We start from the raw sequence: 12,422 nt of genomic DNA, 5'->3' as shown, positions 1-12,422 counted from the left end.
CTCCACATCACGCAAGTTTTCCTGCTGCTCTGCCTACACTTCCCTCTACTTAACCAGAGAAACTTCTTTTTCTCTTTGGTGCTGCCTTTCCCTTCTCCCACCTCAGACATAGGTTTCAGGCCCTGTCACAGGGGCCAGGCTTCCCAGATGCCTCGAGCAGCATGAGGCCTGGTAACGCTGGTCTGGTTTTCATCATCAGGCATTTAGATGAGGTTCTTAGGGAGATGGTTTAGTGCTAGAGTTAGGTTATGGTTGGACTCTATGATCCCGAGTGTCTCTTCCACCTGAAGTGATTCTGTGATTCTATCTTTCTGGCAATGGCGATGGCTGTGGCCTCCCCACCCCGTTCCATGCCCTGGAGCACGTAGTTCAGTCCCAAACGATAAACACCGGTCCAGTGGGGCCTCTTCCCCCGCCCCCAGCAGGACCTTACGGCGGTTGCTGTGGCCCCCAGGGACGCTTCACAACTTCCCCCTGTGAGTTTCACAGTGCCTCTCTCAGCCTGGATGGCTCACGAGATGTTGCCACGGGTGCCCTCTCTCGGGTGGCCCCTTTGCGCCACGCCTGCGGAAAGGGCTGCGTGGCCTGGCGTTTCCTGTGGCACCGGCTGCTGTAGGAGAGGGTGACGCTCTGCAGCCTGCTCAGGGCCCGGAAGAAGCCGTGTCACAGGAGAATCCCACCGCGCAGCTCCCCCGGGAACCAAGACGGATGCGCCTACAGCCCCGGACCTTCCTGAGGGGCTGCCGGGCCCCTCCAGCCACCAACGGCCACCAACGGCCACCAACCGCCCCACACCAGCGCAGGACCGCGCCAGCGGAGAACAAAAGCCCCCGCCAACGTCACTCGCTTCCCTCAGCCAATCAGAGCCGGCTCCTGCCCGCGGGCGCGGCGGGGGGGGCCCGCACCCCCGGTTCCCCAGCCTGCCCCGCCCCGGTCGGGCGGCCGCTCCGTGCGCCTGCGCCTGCGGCCGGCGGCCGGCCCTCCCTGACTGCATTTCCCGGGATGCAGCCGGGCTCCCTCCCCGCGTTTCCTTCCGGCGCGTCGTGCGCCGGCGCGGTGGGGCGTCCCGCATTGGCGGCGGCGGCCTCGTGCGATGATGACGCTGTAGGGCCGGGAGGAGGCGACAAGGCCGGGGAGGTGGCGGCGGCGGCAGCGGTTGCTGCAGGAGGGGGGCGGCGCGGGGCGGCGGGCGGCACCTCGCGGGCGCCGGGGCGGGCGCCGGCCGTTGCCAGGGCGCGCGTTGCCAGGTGAGTGCCCGGCGGCCCCTCACCGGAGGGGCTGCGCGGCCTGGGCGCCACCCGCGGGGCCGGGGGTCCCGGGCCGGGACCGAGCGTCCGCCCGCTTGGCGGGGCGGCGAGGGGGAGCCTCTGAGGCGGGGGGGGCGCCTCCTTCCCTCCCGCCGATCCCCGGGGATGGCGGTGGGGCGGGGGTCGGCGCTGCCGCTGCCCCCGGCGACGGTGGGTGGCCCGGGTGCTGCCGGCGGCCGTGGCCGCGTTGTGTCTGTCTGTCTGTCCCTGCGGGCGGCTGGCCGGGGGCAGAAGTGAGGCGGGCTTGTGGCTCGGGTGTTTGCTTAGGGGCAGGAGAGAGCACTTGGAAATGCCGGGCCGGAGGAGGCTTTAGGCCGGTGAAGCACTCTAAAGTGGGTCAAGAACACTGTAAGTGGGTCTTGTTTGTACACTTGTTGCTTGTCAGGACAGGGAAATGTGCTGCTGCTCCTAAAAGCTTTTTATGGAGGCGATAAAAATAGGAACTCCTCTGCTTGCACAATATGGGAACCTTGCCTTGCCCGCAGAGCACTCTGTGTGTGCGTGCATGTCTGTGTATCTATAAACACTGGAGTTATCAACAGTAGATAATGTAAATATTTGGCACTAGCGTAGCCACAATTTAGGTATTTGCAAGTAACACTTTAATGAACTTTTTAAATAGGGGTTGTTTTTTTTGTTTTCTGGGAGAATCGAGTATCCATCTCTTGTTTGCTTAGAATGAGCAACAAAGATGTTGAAACATATGGTAATGGACTAGAAAACAAAGAACAGGGGACAGCTGTTGTCCTTACTAAGCTTTTCAAGCGGTATTGGTTTCTTTTTGTGTCTGTCGTAGTATTACGAGTCAGTTGATGTGGTGGCTTTGGGTGGGGTGTGTGTGTTAGCATTTTTTAAAGAAAATCGCTAATATTAACTAAACTTTTTTGATGTACAGGCTTTGTCACTTTGTGTATATAAAGTATGCACCTGTCACACGGCAGGAAAGCTTTTAGGTGTTACTCCTTATTTAAAGATATATTTTGTTCTTAGTGCTGCATTGAAGTTCTTCAGACAGTTGAATTGCCCCGTGTATAGCAACTGTGTTGTGTATTTTTATAAGATGAACGGGATTTTATAAGATTGGCCAGATTCTCTGGGCAAACCCTTCTGGGCATAATCTGGTTTTCAGGAGTTGAGCTCTTAATGTTCAATTTAAACTCTTGTTTTCACTTCTGTGCTTTAGTCAGCGTCAGGGAGTATTAAATTCCCAATTCTGTCCTGGCTGTGGTCTTCACAGCTCTGTTCTGGAAGTCAGTGAAGAGCTGAGTACTGCACAGTCCTTTTTCTGAGTACTGTTGTAAAAATCTTCAGCTTTCAGAGGCCTTTTTGTAGCATTTTAGTAGTAAGGTGCTTGCTTTCTATAGAACCTTAATAAGACTACTTCAAGTTTGGTGGTAGCTGTTGCAACAGAGGAAAATACATTTATGATCAACAGAACTAGATGTTGTGTCATGGAATTATGGGTGCAGCATGGTCATAAAATACAGCCTGCTTGCCTTATTATCTTCAGCTGTGAGCTAATATTGTATATACAAGAAAGGATGTGATTGTGTTTTGAGTTTTTTTTTTCCTTTTTATGTAGGGCTACTAGCCACTTCAGTTATGAAGATTTGATGCTGTGACTCTGTCCTGGTTTTGGCTGGGATAGAGTTAATTTTCTTCCTAGTAGCTGGTATAGTACCCTGTTTTGGATTCCGTATGAGATAGTACCCTCAGTATGGATTTAGTATGTTGATTATACACAAATCTTTTGGTTCTTACCATGTCAAGGGCTTTTCAGCAAGAAGGCTGCATGTGCATGAGAAGCTGGGAGGGGACACAGCCAGGACAGCTGATCCAAACTGACCAAAGGGATATTCCATAGCATATGACATCATACTCAGCATATAAACAGGGGAAGAGTTAGCTGGAGGATCACTGCTTGGGAACTGGCTGGGTGTTGGTCAACAGTTGGTGAGCAATTGCATTGTACATCGCTTGTTTTATATATTCTTTTATTATCATTATTATTTTAATTGTTGTTATTATTTTTCCTTTTTGTCCTATTAAACCGTCTTTATCTTAACCCATGAGGACTACTTTTTTTTTAATTCCCCTCCAATTCTCTCCCCCGTCCCACTGAGGTGGGGAAGTGAGCAAATGGCTGTGTGGTGTTTAGCTGCCCACTGGTTTAAACCACAACAGGCTCTTACATTGTGGAGATAACTTACTTATGTGTGAACTTCAGCTGTACTGTGACGCTTGTAAAGACTATGAGCGTGTGTTGGTAGGCAAACTGAAAGAAGTTCATTGTTGTGTTGGAAGTGTAAAATTAATTGATAAAATATGGAAATAACTCCCTTGTCTGAGCTGATGACTAAATATGTTTAAATAAACCTGTGGATAAGGTTGTTGGCAGCTTCATGGTGAAAACCATGTTGCTAATGTGAAAAACCGAATTGAAATTAGCGATGGACTTAAAAGCTGCATCCCAACTCAGTCCAGATTTTCAAAATTCTGCTGAGTATAAATCATATAAAGAAAACATAATCTGGTGTGAAGGGGCAGAGTGTATTTTTGGCGTACTTCTTAAGCAAAACCTTGCATGGTGAAAATTCCTTCAATGGATTCTTACCTATTACATGTAGGTACTCAAACATAAACGTAAAATGCAATGAGTAGAGAAGCAGAGGAGCTTAAATCGTATCAGGTCTTCAAGAGAGCCAGACACAAACAAAGGGCTCCCCCTTACTCCCCCACCCCAGTCTTTGCACCGATGAAGTTGTGTCAGTGACATTACGGTGAGTCTGCTCAAATGACTAGTGAGCGGTTGTTTTGGCAGTTGTGGGTAAGATTCAGACTGGAAGCCTGACTCCTGGATACAGGAGAAAAAAGCCGGAGTTTGGAAAGCCTGTGCTTGCTCTAGGCAAGAGTTTCTGTTGATTTGTCACGAAGGAAAATTAATAGGAATTGGCAAGGCATGTAATGCCAGTGATTTTAATACTTGGATCTCTGCTGTTATGTCTTCAGTTGCATGTTCAAGGAGCTTTGTCAAGCATTCATGTACAAAAGATACTCAGTATTAGGCACTACAAATTTTCCATGTTTTACAGGTTTCTGGTTGTGTAACCGTATTGTCAAAGACTGTGCAAGGAAACAAGGCTTGCTTTTGTCAGTGCAGAGGCTGTCTGGGCATGAGGAAAATCTCAACAAGGAAACTTCAGCAGATCGTTGGATTATTATGCCATCAGCAGTTTGAATGCTTAAATAGAAGTAGTTCTGAAATGGAAATAGCAATTTTGAGTATTTGTGGTTTGAAAGTGTGTCTGAGTCATTCAGTGAATTTTCTGACAGACGGTGTTGGTAGATTTGAAGATGTTTCACAAGATAATGGTAGTGATTATGAAAAAGTATTGGGGACTGTGTTTAAGGGGAAGGCTATTACTTTAAACTATTGTTCTCTGATAACGAAGTTGTTTTAATGCCTTATCTTTTCAGCAAGACATTGTATTTCAGCTGGTTGTATTTAATGTGATGACCAGCTGCCTTTCCTTTTTAAAGCAATATGTTTGTCAAGGCAAGTTCAATAAAGAAACTGGATTTCAAAAATGAAGAATATGGAGACAAACAAGGTACTAGTTCTGCTTCTTCAGAAAACAGTTCTCTGAAAACATTTCAAACTTTCACTTCTTTATTTGAATATACTCCTACTACCAGAACATTTTCCTTTTGAAGCAGGATGCTGCAGATCAGTATGTAAACTAATAAAAAACAGGAGGTGAATTGTTTCCACATAGTTCCTGTTCCAGTGCTTTGAAAGTATCGACCTCCTGCCTGCCGTGTGGCAACAGCTAGGAGTGAGAGATTCAGACTATTATCATCAGGTAACTGTAAAACTGAGCTGGGGTTTAACTTGCCCACTGATTGCATATGTTTATTGGAAAGTTTGTCTCAATGGTTTGACATAAAAATAAAATCTTTGTCCTAGTCCAGTTCGAAGATGAACTTCAAGGTTTCCTTTCAGGGCACAGTGACAATCTTTGTGTACAGAAGACTGCTCACCACATTGCCATGTGGCAGCTGGTGTGGTGATAAGCAGACAGCCTCTCGGATAAGGAGTTGCCACAGCTTATACTGCTTCTGCTTGATTTGAGAAGTAGCAAAGAACTTGAAGTAAGGAGCTGCTGGCAAAATTAAGGTGCTCAAAATTTTGAAGAGGAAGTAGTATATGTTTAATACCAATTTGCCTCTGATTTAATGTGATTTTCACTAACTTCTTTGGAATTTTCAGAACCTCATGGAAATATCTCTGTCCTTCAGTGTATTTTAAGTGACATCTGTTTGAGTTACCTCATGGCTAGGGTAGGAAGAAAATTACTGTCCAGGGTTGTTGTGTTGTTGTTATTAGCTTAATGGTCTCTTGAGCAGATGAAATATGTTGTAGGGATGATAAGTATAAAATAAAATCAGATGGCAGTTGTATTTGTTGTTCCATGTAGCCATGATGACTCTTATTATGGAGTTACAGATCTCTGCTGCTCTGTTAGTGGAGGAGAGAGTCTCTTTTTCTGGCCATGCATGACTTCTTAGAGCTGCCTTGTTGTTAAATTGCTTGCAGAAAGATGTCTTCAAAGGTACAGGTAGATAAAAAGGTTCACAGTACGTGTAATTGTCAGTGTAGAAAAATTTGCAGCATGCTTCAGATGGATTTCAGTAGCTGTGAAAATGTGATGGAGTCTGCTGGGATGTGCCAGCTGCTGTAGCTCTCTGTGAACAGGACTAATTAAGCCCTTGTGAGAACAGAAAATAGTCAGGCACTATTTACAGGAAGAAAGTGTTGGAACAGGCAGAGCTATAATCATTGGCTCTAAGGTACCTTTAGACAGCAGTAAGCAAGAGAGTTGACAATTTACTTGCAGAATGGGTTGGAAGTCAAGCCTGAATACTTAAAATGGGTATTGCTGTGTTCTGCCAGCAGATCTAAGTACGTTGCAAACTTCTGTTGGGGCCTGCTGCGGGGAAGGCTACTTCCTTTTTTCGCCTGGTCTTTTTATCTTCTTTCTCACGGTATTTTATCTCAAAATGGTTAGCATTCATGTTTCTTCATCTAATGCTGAATAACAAACTTATACTACCTATGTTGACAGATGTCGTAATGCTACAACGTAGCCTGCATTTATGTATGTTGTGCAAAAGTCTAGATGTCTTTGCCAACATGAATTGTTGTTTTTCTAAATGTATCTGCATGTATCCAAAGGTAAGGTGTGGCTTGGCTGATTTATCATAAGTACACCAAAGTAATTTTTCATATCTGTTGATCTAATTTTCCTATTTCTCAACCAAATTAAATGCTCTTATCCACAACCTGTTTGGTTCCATCTGCTTAGAGGATTGCAGAGACTGCCATTCCTTATTTGAAGTCAAGGTCAATTGTGCTGCTCTGTTTTGGTCTAGAGGATGACAGTTTATATGCTACAAATTTCATTAGGGGATCACTGGATGTGTTAAGCAGTTCTCGTACAGCTCTTAGATACGGGTTGTTTTGTGCGTAGGAACCTTTAGTGGACTTCTCTCCGATTTAATGACAGCATTCTGGTGAAGTTCCTGTTTTAGCTCCTTACCGATGGATAAGTTTATTGCTTAACTAGTATAATGTTGTCATAAGTGTGTTTTAGTGAACCGGATTTTTGCACATATTTGAATAAACAGGCTGTTCTTCTGGAGGGAACATGCCATGGACTTACAGGAAGAAAATGTTTCAGTTCTGCAGACTTTATTATAAAGGCATGTATTTGTGCTCTTTTGATTTCTTGTGCATACTACTTGGTGGGTGATGCTAGGTTTTGGGACCTGTTACCATAACAAGGACTTCAAGCCAACATATGTCTATACATTGTTTATAAGATTTTGAAAAATGCAGAACTCGTGATGGAAATGGAGTAATTGAATTCAGGCAGTAAAATCTACCTTTTGAAAGCAAATACCACCTCTGGCTTCTTAGATTTAATCTGAATAGTAAAATTCCTTTAGCTGGTGGTAAAATTCCTTTAGCTAATATTTAACTCCTGCTTGTACTAGAAATACTTATCTGTGTCTCCCAGTCTGCAGTGGGAGCTGTTCTAAAAAGCCATGCAGTGCAAAGATAACTATAGCTGAGGCTGCCTGTTCTCTTAGTCCTGATAATATTGGCAAGCTTTTACCTGCAGGGAAAGGGATTTCAGCATTTGGAACAAAGTGGATAGGTAGTAGGACTTGAGATTAAGAACTACTGAACATGCATTTCAGCTTCTCTCAGCTGACAGTTTAGGTGTGCTTTTGTTATGAAGAATACTGCACTGTATTTCCTAGTAGTTTGCTCCTGAGATTTAGTGGTTGCCATTCCCTGGTGTAAATGGAACGATGTACTTTTTCTGTTTTCCTAATGCTTTATGTATTCATCTCCTTGCCTGGTGGAATTTAAACAAATACTAGTGCTGTGGAGATAAGTTAATGGTGATTTCTGACATTATGGGATGGTGCAACTGTTTTGCTTGTGAAGAACAGTGTGCTTTGCAAATCGCTGTGGTTTAAGCAATTATTTGTGTGTCTGAATTCTCTAGAATAGCATGTAACATTGCAAGATTAATAACAGCAATATTCTGATGTTCTCAATGTTAATCTTTTAGGCAAATATTTCTTTTAATGGAACATGACTGTAGAAATAAAAGGAAGAGCCTATTCATAATTCTTACTAAATTAGCTATGTGACGAAGTGCCAACTACTGGCTTTCTGCCTGCTGTACCTTCAGTGGGGGACAAAATGGATGGTTTTCTGAAGTGAGTGTCCCGAGAGCTGAGAAAAGTATAACAAAGTCAACAAAAGCTTTACTTAGTGGTTTTCTGACCTTTATGTAGTCCAAGCTAAAAGGAGGGTGCTGAAAAAAGGCTTGTGTCCTGATGATCTTAATGTCCATCGTTAAGTGCAACTGCTGCTTGACTTCCTGCTTTGTGACCTTTTAATAATTGGCAACCATATGAATTCTGCAGCATTACAGAAATAGTTCAATAATGGATGTGTTATAAAAATCTTTTCCTTTTTGTGAAATTCACTAATGCGGTGAAGGAAGTTGCTAGGTAGCTTAGACTTGATTTGTAAGATGTTTCTTAAAGGAGCAATTTTCAAATACGTTTTTGGTGTAGAAGAGGAATACTAAATTTCTCTGACCATCTGGTAATTATGAATTATTCATTTCATTCTTATGAAGGATATAAAGGAATGGGTTTTGGTGGTGATTTTTTTGTTCTCTTTTTAGGTCATCCTTCAGAAACACAGAGCGTAATTTGCCAAAATGTTGTTTTTATTAGGATTTTTTCATAGCCGTTCTGGATTTCTTACACCAGCTAGGACTGTAGAGGAGAAAGATCAGTAAAAAACCTTAAAACTTTCTGGGCTACAGAAATCCAATATTTGATTCAGTAGGAGGTGACTTGTTGCTAAAATGATTGAGAAGACTGGTGTTGTTTCAGCTTCTATATCTGTAAAACTCGTCTAATTTGGCCTTGAACCTGTACTCTGGAGTTTAAAGGTAGATTATTGCCTGTTTTCTGCCACGAAGGCAAACTCAGAACTTCAGATTAAGCTGGTCCTTGACAGAGAGCGAGAGTGCCTGACCAAGTTTCACAGCGCTTGCATAAATGTTTCAGTCCAAAACATCTAACTAGCGCGTGATCCTGTTGAAAATGCCAGTTATGTCAACTGATTTGGAAGGACTCCAGTATACGGGGTCAGTGTAGGGAAAGGGAGATGGTACACAAGACTGTCTGCAATGATACCAGAAAAATCTGAGATACTCAGATAAGGTCAGGGTTGATATAACAGTACAGCTCTGCATGGCTGTGGGTAACCTAGGTCTGCTTGGGGTTTTGAGCAGCAGAGTCTTAAAATGCTATTGTAAAAGTGGTACACGATGCTGTCAGATTACTTTTTCATTCTTCCATGTAAGCACTTTCCAGCTGAATTTTCTGTATTAGTTAACAGGTTCAAATACCCCCTTGTTACACATCACAATAAAGTCATTGTGAAAAACAAAGCATGATCACAGACCCCATGACTGTTTTCCTCTGAAAACTCATGTCTTGGCTCTGTTTCAATAGTTCATGATTATGTAAATGCCTGAGGGCTTATCTGCCTGCAAGACTCACATGTTTTGTGCAGTCTAAGGTCATTCTTGAAAAGGTACAATTCCACATTCCTGTTCTTTTAGCAGTAAGTATGATGTGTCTAGTAGTTCTTGTAGTACTACCTGAAATCTTATTACCTTTTGTGAGGCTTTATCCTATGTAGAGATTAGAACTCCCTTAAAACTTGATGCTCTCTTCTTGGAGATCCAATTCTGAAGTAACAGAATATTTGAACACTTTATCATTTCAAGCTGAAGGGACTCCTGCATTGGGTGGTAATCTAAGTTATGTCTTTGTAATAAATGAACAGTTTATAAGCATATTATTTGTTACAACATTCAAAGCTACAGGTAACAGTGGTGGTATTTGGGGTTGACCAAAGCTTAGTTGCGTAATTCCTATTGTCGGATGACATTTAGTCATGTTAATGATGAAGTAATTGAGAATTACTGACACTTAAAATTAATTACTAGGCAGACATAAAAAGGAAAGGTGTAGAATGTCCGCATTACTGCTGCTTGCTTTGGAGACTGCTGCTTCAGGGGATGCGACAGGTCATAGACCTGTATCAGCATATTGTGCTGATGGTGATCCGGTTGCTAAGCGAACACACAGAATGTGTATGCTAAAACTACTTCTCTTCAGTGATTGTCCAGTCATCTTTGTCTTTGAACTTTTAACTGTACTGAAAATCTTGGATCATCTGGTAAGTGGTCTAGAGAATTGGTTATGCTAAGAGGCAAGTGGTCTGTTAGTGAAAACTAATTCTGTTTTCTGTTGGAAATATTGAATAAGGAAGCCATGCAACTGGAAGACTTTAAACTTTTGAGCATAAGACTTCATAAAGAAATATTACTGACACTTACTGTACATAATGTAGTATGTGTAATGTTTGAGCCATCTTTCTGTCTTGTGTACTACTTTCAGTATGGATGAAGTAGGTTGTATAACTTATAAACCTTCCTCTGCTGGAGTACAGTGACTGTCAGTTTGAAGCTGACATGTGAGTGCTGTATGCTTTACAACTCCAGTGACACGAGATTCTAAGATAAACTCAGCGTTCATTTAGAGACATTTTTAGGCTCTAACAACAAGCCATGAAGTGAAGCAGAGAAAATGGAAAAGAATTACAGGAAAAGTCTTCAGCATTCCTTGGTGTTTTCATGCTGTAGTATTTATGTCACAGAGGATCTTTCCCAAGCTCTGATTTCAAACTCCCATGGGGACCAAAACCAGCATTGTCTATGGCTTGACAAAAGTCTCTTCTGACTAACTTTAAGTGACCTGAGGCATATTAACATGTGGATTAGTGTGTTTGACAGTAATAAATCAGTTTTAACAAGCAGTGAGGTAGAGATTTGTTTGGCAGAGAGTTTGAATAAAATATGGTATCTCTAGTTACACTGAACATTTTATGGAGAATGATGTAGCTGAGATGGTTAAATTTCCTGCTCTCCTTGGTTTTGTGCTGATGCATCTTTCTACAATTTAGCTGTAACTGTGGAGTTTTATTTAAGTCAAAGTTGTTGTAATGGTGAGCAAGCCTACAAAAATCAAAGGATTCTAATTTAAATGGAATGCATGCATTTTGTCATCCACTGTAAATGTTTAATAGCTCCTGTATAGCACACATATTCTAAGGAGTGGGGGGGGGGTTTGTTTGTTTTTTGTTTGGTTTTTTTGTTTGTTTTGGGTTTTTTTGTTTTTGTTTGGTTTTTTTCCATCTGCGTACATTTTTTTTTAATCTACTTTTAAGCTAACTTGGAGAAACAGCCTTCATGTTGATTGCACATCCATCTTGTAGGAGGCTTGGACTGTAACCTTCCAAAGCTTAAGTATAAACCTCAAGAACTGGTGGCAAGTTTAAGGTGAGAGAAATTGATCTCTGCTTCCTCACAGGTATTTGTCAGAGAGCAGCAACAAATTAGAGATTAGGAATACCGAGTGTTTTAGGGAAATGTATTTTAGTGGTTAAGATAACTGCTTTGTGTTACTCCACAGAGCAGGTATGAGATCCATTTGTCTCATTGTTCTAAGTTGTGTTTCTCAGGATGTGTCTTACAGGAAATCTGTGTGTTTCTGAAATGAGGTGACACTTCATGTGACAAGCTTGGTTTCCACATTGAATTTGATAGTTGAGATGAGTGCTAGGTACATGCAGAGACAGGACTTGAACTAGTCATTCTTTTCCCCTTAGGAAGGAAACTAGCAGTGTGTGAGGTATTTGGTAGGGTTGTTTATTTGAGCAGTTGTGGTGGTGTGGGGTTTTTTGGTGATGTGTGGCTGTTGGTGTGTTTGTGTGTGTGGGGTGTTTGTTTTTTCTTCTCCCTGGGCTTGTGTTGTATTTGTTTTGGGTTGAGGTTTTTTGGTTTTGTTTTGTTTTAAAATTTTTTCTTAAACCTTTGTTCTTACTGTTCTGACTTTGGCAATGGAAATCAATGACATCAAATTACTGTGTGACAGTTTAAACACTATTCATGGAAGAAAGTAAAAATCATAGTCAGTGGTTAATTGATTTAATCTAATCTGTATGTAAGAATCAAATTTGGGGCACACTGAGTGTTTTAATTTCCTTGAGTCTCTGGAACAAGGTGAATCATTCCATTGAGACTTGGAATTCCAGAATAGCTATCACGTGAACCAGGCTGGGTCAAACTAGAAATCCCTCTGACTCAGGATCCTGCCTTCATTGTGGAGCTGCTGCTTAAGCTTCTGCCTTGTGAGACACTCAGATCACCCTCTTGTGTGTAACCCAAGTAAACTGTGTGATATCCACCAAGTCTGCCTCCAAGCCATACTACAGAAACATCTTTTATGTTGTCATCCTGCACTTGCTCTGTTTTCTTGCCCTTGTGTCCCACCCATTTACAAAGTGACAAGACTTCCTGCCTGAAGTGGGGAGACCAAGAAGCTTTGGGCTGGCTTGCGCTCAGCAGATCTGTGTTTCACTGGAGGCGAGTGGATGGGTAGTTTGAG

At 42.7% G+C, this 12,422-nt stretch overlaps 1 protein-coding gene across 2 annotated transcripts in view; it reads left to right on the top strand.

The window, feature by feature from the left end:
- Positions 1-1,138: 1,138 nt before the first annotated feature.
- Positions 1,139-12,422, top strand: part of ADIPOR2 (adiponectin receptor 2) — a 48,472-nt gene continuing 37,188 nt past the window's right edge. The window contains exon 1 of one of the 2 annotated variants that reach the window (XM_065646069.1): positions 1,139-1,247. The gene's annotated coding sequence lies outside the window, so the exon portion shown is untranslated. Of the gene's footprint in view, positions 1,248-1,481; positions 1,656-12,422 lie in introns of those variants that run through there. The other variant, XM_065646079.1, reaches the window with a different exon arrangement.

The sequence above is a fragment of the Caloenas nicobarica genome, chromosome 1 (assembly GCF_036013445.1).
Source record: "Caloenas nicobarica isolate bCalNic1 chromosome 1, bCalNic1.hap1, whole genome shotgun sequence".
Lineage (NCBI taxonomy): Eukaryota > Metazoa > Chordata > Aves > Columbiformes > Columbidae > Caloenas > Caloenas nicobarica.
The sequence above is the reverse complement of the archived record's forward strand: the minus strand, read 5'-3'. Positions and strand labels throughout refer to the sequence as shown.